Source organism: Eptesicus fuscus, chromosome 10, assembly GCF_027574615.1.
Source record: "Eptesicus fuscus isolate TK198812 chromosome 10, DD_ASM_mEF_20220401, whole genome shotgun sequence".
Taxonomy (NCBI): Eukaryota; Metazoa; Chordata; class Mammalia; order Chiroptera; family Vespertilionidae; genus Eptesicus; species Eptesicus fuscus.
The window spans coordinates 90,871,923-90,882,627 of NC_072482.1; the positions used below are offsets into that span (position 1 = coordinate 90,871,923).

General features: G+C 37.0%; 1 long non-coding RNA gene across 1 annotated transcript; it reads left to right on the forward strand.

Annotated features, from left to right (window-relative positions):
- The first annotated feature begins 2,854 nt into the window (after positions 1–2,854).
- Positions 2,855–5,063, forward strand: LOC114227434 (uncharacterized). Its single transcript, XR_003613477.2, has 3 exons — positions 2,855–3,034; positions 3,942–4,128; positions 4,768–5,063. It is a non-coding gene; the product is annotated as an uncharacterized LOC114227434 (long non-coding RNA).
- The last annotated feature ends 5,642 nt before the right edge of the window (positions 5,064–10,705 follow it).

Here is a 10,705-nt window from a genome sequence, read left to right on the forward strand (position 1 = left end):
TTGTAGATAATAATAATTCATCACTATTATCAAACTAATGAAACATCTTCCGTGGAATAATAATGTCTTCTTTATGACTTTTAATCTTCATGTCTCCTATCACAAAATACATATCTCAGTTGATACAGTTGGCATTTTTATGATATGACTTGGTTTTATTATTTAGAAATCTTTCATGACAATTTAATGAAAAATACTATCTAAGGTTCTTTTAATGCTTTTCTTTCTTTTTTTTTTAAAATACACAATGTTCCAAATTAAAGTATACTTTCAAATCTACTGTTTTTAAAGCAAGAAGATCTCTTTTGGGGTTATCATAACTCACATTCAAACAAATTTTTGGCAAAAATGTTACTTTACCCAGAGATTGTCTAATTTTCTAAAAGTATCTTCCCAGTGCTTTTTTTCAATTGGCAGAGGAAAAAAAATACAAAATACAAACAACTATAGTGTTGAGGATGATTATACTTGTGTCTAAAATTTTGTCAGTATCTAAGCTATAAGATATAAATTCAAAATGTCATTTTGCATTTGTAGAAACATTTTTTCACATTTAAAACGTGCATGAAATTTAACTGGGATTAAAAATGTTTTGTTTTTGCTGTATATTTTTCTTAAGGAATAATAGATTCTCTTGGCAATTATTTAATTATATGTTGCCCTTGTGGCCTGTGAAAAATAATGTGAGTGTTTATGCCTATGTGAGTCTGAACACTACTTGAGATAAGTGAATAGCTTTAAAATATTAATACCTATAGAAGACATTAGGGGAAATTTAAGTCACATTGCATTGAATGGATTTGGCTTTGTACACAGGGCAGTAGGGAAGAGAGCCAAGGATGTTACAATATTTTTAAAAAATATTTTTTTATTGATTTCAGAGAGGAAGGGAGAGAAGGAGAGAGAGAGATAGAAACATCAATTATGAGAGAGGATCATTGATCAGCTGCCACCTGCCTGCCCCACACCGGGGATCAAGCCCACAACCTGGGCATGTGCCCTGACCCGGAATCGAACCGTGACTTCCTGGTTCATAGGTTGACACTCACCCACTGAGCCACACTGGCCAGGCCGGATGTTATAATCTTAATACCTAAAGAGGTCCCTAGTCCATTTCCTATAGAGGAGCTATTCTTTCACTGAAATTTCACATATCTTGTAGATAGCAAATAAAATCATTAACAGGACAGCCTTCCAAGGATAACTTCTAGAAGTCTAAAGGCAGTTCTGCCAGGAGAGACCAGCAGTATTTTGTTTAACTTGCAGAAACAGCACCTTAATCGCCTAAGATCAGGGCATACACATCTGAAGAAATTATCAGCATGTTGGGAGATATAGAGAAATAGTAAGATTCTTGGACTTGGAGCCAGAAGAATTGACAAAAAGATTTATGTTTTCTTCTACAGAAAAGGACCAGCAACATCAATATCCCCTGGGAACTTATTAGAAGTTTAGATTTCCAGGCGTCATTCCAGACCTGCTGAATCAGCAGCATCTTTCGGATTAGAGCCCAGAAATAGGCTTTAAGAAACACTCCAGGTGATTAGGGTGCATTGTACAATTAGGGAACTGAAGTTAGAGAGAGAGTAAACGGAACAAGACGTGAGTCCTATTCTGCTGGTTTTTAGCCAGATTATCTTGAACAGGTCACTCAACCTACCTGCATTTCTGCGACCTTATGAGTAATGAAAACTATGAGTAATGTTGTTATACGGATTCTCTCAATACCCATGCGAGTGATCAGCAAAGTAGAATTCAACATGCAAATCTAAAATCATGAAGATTCAACACTAACTTATGGAACAATTGAATGGTTTCAGGAAATCAGATGCTGAATCAATAGTGCCACAAAGCAACCGATATTACCAGGAACAAGGAATGTGGGAGCTCTTATTTTAAAACAAATAGATCCTATGGGATTTTTTCCTCCCAGGGACTTAAAGAAATATGGCATGACAAGAAGCAATTGGCAAACATGACAAGAACTCTTTTTATCTATAGCCTGTCTTTACCTTTCCTAATTATTTCTCCATCCCCAGAAAAAATATGAGGATAGTAAATGGGGAAAGTGTTTTGCCTGCTTTGCTTCCTCATATGTTGTGGGAAGTAGACAGAGAATGCTGCATTCAAGATCTTATAGGGCAGGGAAGACAATGGGCATCTGGAAGATGACTTGGAATTATGTCTCAGAATATCTGAAAGGGACTGAAGCCAGGGTTAGAGGTCTGAACTCTACTCTGCTCTGAGATTTCTGGTTAGGGATGCAGTATGACAATGAAATAATAGGCAACATTATGTGGTAACTGCTATCTGTCTGGCTGTTACTTACTTTTATCATGCTCAGTTTTTTAATTCTCACTTTAGGTTAATAACCATAAATCTCAAATAACCAAACAACACGGTTAGGAAATCGATTTCACTAATGAGTCAATTGCAGGACATTTCATATCTTCTGATTTTTTTTCATCAAAATTGACTTTATTCCCCACTGCTCACTAACTGGTGAAGTGTCATCACATGTCATTTCAAAAATACAGGCTCTCAGAGTTGAAATTCCTCACCTAGAGGACCTACCTACTTAACTACATCTGAACTTACACTTGCTGCCTTTACTCCGGAAGAAATGATGGAGATGAAATGCTCATGCTCCCAGGGAGACCTATAGATTTAATATCCCATTCCCTCTCACCTCCTCCAAAACTTCACCTGGCATTTACTGTCTCTCTCTCTCTCTCTCTCTCTCTCTCTCTCTCTCTCTCTCTCTCTCACCTTGTTCCCCCTCACTGTTGGATTGTTTTCATCACTATGGCAACATGCTCTAGAATTTCCCATGTCCAACACCCTATTTCTAGAAAGACATGTCTATACTCTGTTTTTTAACTCCTACTTACACTTTTAAAATTGATAAAACATTATTTTAATTGCACAACTAAGAGGAGTCAAATGTAAGAAATCAGAAGATGGACAAGAAAAAGAAACATTAAAAACTATTAATAATTCCAACACCCAGAGAAAATCAAGATTAAAATTTGGTGTAAGTTCTTCCTTTTAAAACAATTTAATTTATAATATTGTCAAGTTTTACATGTACACATTCATTAAAGAATAAAGACACCAGGGAAAGAAAACATTTTCTTCCCACTTTACTCACCCCTGATCCTGGCTCTCTAGAGACTATGCTTCAACCTCCATGGGGCAGGAACTGAAGTTAGCCTGGAGGATTAGCTCCAAAGCTCTGCTCCTCGCTGGCCTTGTGACCTTGTTCAGGTCACTTAGCTCTCTGGACTTTAATTGTCTCTTCTCCATTACAGGTATAATATTACCTAAAGGTGAGGATAAAATTATTGGAACAGTGTTTAGCAGATTGTATTTAATACATAAATATTACTGTAATTGTTTGTGTTATTACTGCCTTGATTTTTCATGTTAAGACAATAACTATAGACTAATACACACACACACACACACACACACACACACACACACACTAGAGGCCCAGAGCATGAAATTCGTGCACTGGTGGTGGTGGTGGGGGGGAATTGTGCCTCAGCCCAGCCTGCACCCTCTTGCAGTCCAGGAGCCCTCAGGGGATGTCTGATTGATGGCTTAGGCCCACATCCTTAGCTCTGCCCTGGAGGCGGGAGAGGCTCCCCAGCAGTGAGCCCAGGGCTTCTGGCTGAGCGGCTCTCCCCCTGTGGGAGAACACTGACCACCAGGGGGCAGCTCCTGCATTGAGTGTCTGCCCCCTGTGGTCAGTGCACATCATAGTGACTGGTTGTTCTACCATTCTGTCAATTTGCATATTAGCCTTTTATTTTATATATATATCACATCTTCCTTATCCATTGTTGGACACTTAGGTTGTTTTAATATCTTGAAAATGTATTTCACATTTTATATATTGACCTTTAATTATTTAAATTTCTTTGCTGTCATTTTAGTGTAGTTTTAGGAGAAAATCAAGGTTAATGCAGGTGTTTTATTCACCTTGTTGGACTGCAAAGTTCCAGTGACCCATCACCCATCAGATCCTAGCTTTCAATCCACCCCTCCATGGATACTGCTCAGGATTAAGTAGCTAACAACCTCCATGCTATCACATCCAAAGGCAACCTCTGTCTGCTTCAGGTGAGCTCTCAACACTGCTTCTCTTTCCTTATTAAAGCACACTTGTCATTAGCGTCTGAAACGCCACCCTCTCTGAGTTGCTCTTTCTCCTCTGCTAGACACCTGTATTTGGAAATATCTCAGGTCTTTGTCCTGGGCCTGCTTTTTTCTTCTCTATCTGCATTCTCTCTCCTTAGATAATCCTTTTTTTTTTCCTGATATAGTTGAAAAGTACATAAATGCTAATGTCTCAAACCTTCATTTTTCTATGATCTCTCAAATTTACATCAAATGGGATAATCAATGGCTCCAGGGATCTAAAAGTTATCTTAAAACTAACATGACCAAAACATATATCTTAATTCCTTACATTGCTGCACATGCCTATAAGATTTTTAAATTAAAAGATCATCATGCTCTTACCTTACCTTATTATTCAGTTAATAAAGCTAAGACTCAAGAGCCATTTTGATTCTTTTCAGTTCCTTATTTTAGAAACAAATTCAACATTCAAACCTACTAATTCTAGCTCCAAAATTATCTCCTGAATGCGTTTGTTTTTCTCCAATTCCACTGCTACCACCCTAGTCTAAGTCATCTATCTTATCTTGCCTGGCCTCCTAAGAAGTCTCCTTGCTTTCATTCTGATCCTTTATGTAGACAGGCAAACAAAGAGAGAAAAATGCTGATTCTTCCTCATCTTTTCATAGCCACGGACACCTGGAAATAAGACACAGCCTTTCTGATCAAGGAAGGCAAAGCCCCACTCATCACATTACCTCTGGGACACAATGCTTTATAACAGAGCTTGTGAAATTACCCATGTGCTTGCTTTGTCCCTGTCCAATTTCCCTATCTCCCAAGGCTACTTGATAGAGAGTTCTTTGCCTGGAATATCCAAAGCACAGAGAACAGGTAAATTATGCTGGCAAAATATTGTTTGAGAAGGACTTGATGAGTGGATCAATAAAAATGTATGATAAAACTTTTGTTTATTTGGAACATTTGTATTTTTACACAACATTCTTAAGGTAAAAAATTCTTACAAGACCCAAATAAATATTTCAAGGTGGAATTTTTGAATTCCAAGTATTTATGGGAAACATATTTGCCCTGCTACCATAAGGTCATGCATGTAAACAGATGACTGCTCTCTGTGCAACCTCACAATTAGATGTAGATGTAAATCAAAGCCCATTTCAGTTAGAACATTTAATTTTTTCACTTACATATGCATGTTATGGTTTACTCAGTGTATTACTTACTTTTCATAAAATAGTATGAAACTATGTATGAGTTGATTCAGTATGAGTAATCCTAGGAAAATAAATCTCATCTATTCAGAAATTATTTGTAAAATGCAATTTTCTGGAAAGCATTCCATAATGTAACCCCTTGATAAGAAAGCACCAGAGGATTGTGTTTTAAGACTGCAAAAGATTGCAATAAAAGTCTGCTTGTAAAATGTCTTCTTTTATCCATTGCTTGTTCCGCTCTTCTGCTTTCAGAATAAAAGTTTTCCCTTAAAAAGTAGAATATTAATTGGCACATCTAATAACTCAAATCTATTTTGGATATAACAGCCATAGGTAACATAAAGAGAGAAAAAAGTGTTTCAGATGTGAGATTTTTAAGGTCAATTTTAATGCATTCTAAGTTCCAGTGAGAGTAAGCCTACAGTTCTCAATGGTGTGCATAGCATTGCAGTATCCCAAGATTTTTATCAATTAAGAATAAAGCATATTCAAGGAAGAGAAATGTGCCTTTACATCTCAGCTATCTAAACAGGCACATTTAAAGGGAAAATATTTGCCCTAGCCAGTTTGGCTCAGTGGATAGAGTGTCGGCCTGCAGACGGAAGGGCCCTGGTTTGATTCTGGTCAAAGGCAATGTACCTCAGTTTGGTTGCAGGCTCCTCCCCAGCCGGGACCCTGGTCAGGGCCCATGCAGGAGGCAACCAATCAATCTGTTTCTCTCACACTGATATTTCTCTCTGTTTTTCCCTCTCTCTTCCACTCTTTCTAAAAATCAATGGAAAAATATCCTCGGTTGAGGATTTTTAAAAATAATAAAATAAAGGGAATAAACTTAAGTGCACATGAATTTTCAAAATAAGCATTTAAAATGCACCAAATAATATTAATTCAAAAGTCCAATATTACCATATTTCCTGGCGTATAAGACGACTGGGTGTATAGAAGATTTTCCTGGGTTAAAAAGTTGTAGTGATTTTTAATATATCTAAATGTTACATTAACTAATGAATTATTCAACTTGAGGTCTTTGCTTTCAAAAGACCTGAATTTCATATCATACATAATATCGTAAAATTTCACTTCTATATAATGTTTTAATAGAAATGTCTAAAATGACTAAATAGCCTGAATTATGGGTAACACAACATTGAATTCTGTTTGTTAACCCTTTATACCTCACCTCCTGTTTGATTTTGTGTCTCTCACCATATGGTAGCATTTTTCCAAATGCCTGTGTTAACAGAATACTATCTACAAGTATATACTGAGCCAGAATAGTAAATGCTACATTGTTATTATAACATTTTCTATAAAAATTGTTTTCTACAATATTTGAACAATACTGTATATGTTGTTATGAAGGAAAATGTTTTTCTAATGCAGATGGATATTTCTGATACTCTCAGTATATGCTATTTTTGTTCCCTAGGTATTTTTCCAAATATACAATTAGACTGATGACTCAATAAAAAATTTAGTGTTCATGGATAATTAGGTGAGTTCTCTTAGGATCCTACTTCATTTGGTTTATTTCTAGCAATATTTTCTTATAATGTGCTGTATCTACACTGGAAAAACCCCAGTATGGAATTAATTTTTTTTTTTTTATCAAGGGTGTGCAAAGAGTAAAGTCTAGCTAGTGAGGAATATGCAAAATTGGCAACCCATGTTCCTCAGGCTGGTTGGAAAAGGAATAAATTCATACAATAATTTTTCAAATCACTCTCTTTTTCAAAAATTTACTTTTACTGTTTTGCCTATTTATTATTTAGTAGTTTTCATATTTAGATTTGATAAGAAAAAGAATGGTAGATACATTTTAAATCTGATTTACCTGTATTAATTTCTTGAAATTATATTTTCCAATTTCTTCTTTTTTATTATGTAGACCCCAAGTTTTTAAAATGTCTGCAACATTTTATTCTTTTATAGTCCAAGACCATTTCTAGATTTATCTCTGTTTGTATATTAGGTCCACATTGTTACAAACCAATTGAAAGTAGCTGATAATACTGAATATAATAGAGCAAGATAACATATATCAGAAGTGTATGATAAAAATAAGATGGCAGAAAAAAATTCAAGGATATGAAATAAGACAAGCTAGAAATTATTTTAGTTCATGAAATACATGTAATAATTTCCACTGTCATTACTGACTATGACTTTCTACTCTACTACAAAGATACAACAATAGCGATAATAATGAAAGGAGCACTAAGCTATTTTTTGCATACTCTGTGCTAGACACTGAACTGAGCTATTTATATAATACATTTAATTCTTACCCCAACTCTGGCATTAGGCTCGTTTTCTATATAATGCAACTGATGTTTAGAGGGCTTATCCAAAATTAGACATTAATTATAGAGCGTAGCGATTCAAACTAACTTATATGACTTTAAATCGAAACCTATTAATTAACCTTGGGCCTCACAACCCCTTATGTAATTAATTTTTGTCAGCTATCTCTTCATTATACACTAAGGGTCTAAGATTGTTTGAATACTAAGCAGGTGGCTCATGTTGTCTGAATGGAGCTGCGTCATCCAGGAGATAGTAGTTCCTCTATAACAGGATGAGGTTCCTCAGTATAGCTCAGTACAGAGAACTTCAGCTTCTCAGAAATCTTTGAAGTGATTGAAGGTATCAACCTTCTAACTAGTTTTAGCGGAAATTACATGAGCTTATGGAGGGCTAGCCATATTGCTGGGATTTGGGGGATTTTCCATGTAAACCATGTCATCTGCATCTAGTGACAGGTTCATTTCTTGTTTCCTGACCTGCATGACTTTCAATTCTCCTCCCCTTGTTCTGGTTAGAGCTTCCATTATCCTAGCTATGGAAGAAACACCAGTGTATATTGACCACTTCCTGGGAGCATGTCCTGTCTAGATCTTGTGGCACAGACACATAAGATGTTCTCACTCAGTTTGTCCCATAGTTGGCTTCTTCATAATGCCATGTTATTCAAAAAGTCCAACTGCTTCATAGAGATGGAGAACATGGTTAGAATAGTGAATTCCTTAAGCCATGGTCTCACTTTCCCTGTTCATTTGGCATAAATGAGCTCATGTTTTATTCCAAGGGCTCTAATTCTACAAACAACTGTGGGAAATGGTTGATATGCTACACACCTTACTGGGATGATTAAGGTCAAACTTACATTCATGAGATCTGAAGCTTTTCCAGTTACACAAATCAAGTAAGACTTCAGTGGGCTGCCAATCACTTTCACTCCTCGGGGACACTATGATCAGTTAGATAACATCAAAGTTTTCTGAGGGGCAACCATGCCAATTCATTCTGATCACTGTTTTGGATCTGCCACCCATTGCGTTTCCTGGTCTCTGGAAGGTAAGTGCTTCTACCTCATCCCTGCCACTCCTGTATCTCATCATCCTTCTTCAACTAGAAAGTCCACTTCAACAGCAACAGTTACCACTGTTGTTTCTCACCTGCAGGAAAGAAGCACTACACCTCTACACAAATTTTGGTACATTCCTCACCGATGTATTCCTCAAAGACTCGATGAAGGAAATGTCTTCAGGACTCTCACAGTTAAGATGTGAGTGAGCAGATCTTACATAATAATTCCATCCAGAATTTCAATCTCCCTTTGATTATCTTCCTCTAGCTCAGGGGTCGGCAAACTCACTAGTCAACAGAGCCAAATATCAACAATACAACGATTGAAATTTCTTTTGAGAGCCAAATTTTTGAAACTTAAACTTCTTCTAACGCCACTTCTTCAAAATAGACTCGCCCAGGCTGTGATATTTTGTGGAAGAGCCACACTCAAGGGGCCAAAGAGCCGCATGTAGCTCGCGAGCCGCAGTTTGCCGACCACTGCTCTAGAGTATACCAAAGAAACTCTAAAACCAGAAGATCATTTAGTGTGGACCATTTACAGCTCCAGGTTTCAACATATTGATTAAGCAAACTGTTGAAGCCAGACCCATCCACTCAGGCTAACACACTGAATAGACAGTTTCTGCATAGTATGTCCATATGAATATATTCACCCTGATCCAACAATATATTTCTAGGTTATATTACCTTACATATTCTCTAGGTTTGTGTTAAAAATTGGAAAAAATCATGCAATTCTTTTTGTGTGTAGGGTGACTCCTCATGAGTCATACTTAGCAGACTTCCTGAAGACTGCTGGGACACAATTCTGGTTTAGGTCTGGAAATAATAGAAACAATTAGATGATATAAGACTTTAAGAGGATCAGCAATCCCTTGCAAAGCACCTACTTCTTTGGAGGCAATTATAGGTTTTTAGGCAAGGAAGGACTACATTCTGAGAGGGGCATAGGATTTGTTTTTACAGGTAAATGAAGCTTAATAGGATTTAGGGACTTAAGGTATTAAACTGCATCACATTCTGTCCATAAGTCTTTATCCTGACTTTTAGGTCTCACATGCTTCCAATTCTGACATCTATAATAATAAAAGGGTAATATGCTAATTAGACCAGAGGTCTTCCGGACCTCATTCCAGACGTCCTTCCTGATGAAGCCAGCTGGGTCCCGGGTGCCTGTGGGTGGCCTGGGGGAAGCCAGCCAGGGTTCAGGTTGCCTGCTGGCAGAAGGAGAAGGGAAGGCCGGGTCCTGGGTGCCAGAGGGAAGCTGGTGCTGGCAGCCGGGGGAAGGAAGGCCTAATCTTGCATGAACTTTCGTGCATTGGGCCTCTAGTAATTTTAATAAAAGAAAGGCTGTGAAATTGTGAATTTACTTTGAATACTAATTCTATTATCTTTAGTTTAGAATTAGGGCTTAGCTTTCAGAAATCTTGATCCTGAAGCTACAGGAAATAGGATTTATTTTTTAGTATAGTCATAAAAGTTCTCTGGTCCCTTACTTGAAATTTTAGCTTAGAATTTAAAGCCATGAGGTTATGATTTTCTTTCTCCAAGTTCTCTGTGCATAGGAACCAAACCACCAACTCTATTATTCTCCTCACTTTACACTAAAATATTTTATGGTAGCAAATGCTTGGACACGCAAGACCTGGCCTTCTGCTAGCATTTGATTATAGGTGATGATAAAGGTACTTACTTTGCCCCTGGATGGTGTGGGCTTTCAGTGTCTGGTTTAGCCATGAAAACAGGGTCATTAATGCTGTTTAATGTAATCAGACCAGAGAGCTAATTACACACGACCATCTGTGAGGTTCTACTCTCCAGACCAATATCTGATGCCAATAATGGCATCATCACTATTCTGTCAGAGAAGAACTTCCATGAATATTAGAGAATAAGGGATGCATTACGGGCATGAAATATTACACAATTATTATTAAAATACAGAAAATAAGGGTTTTCTTTTTTAGATC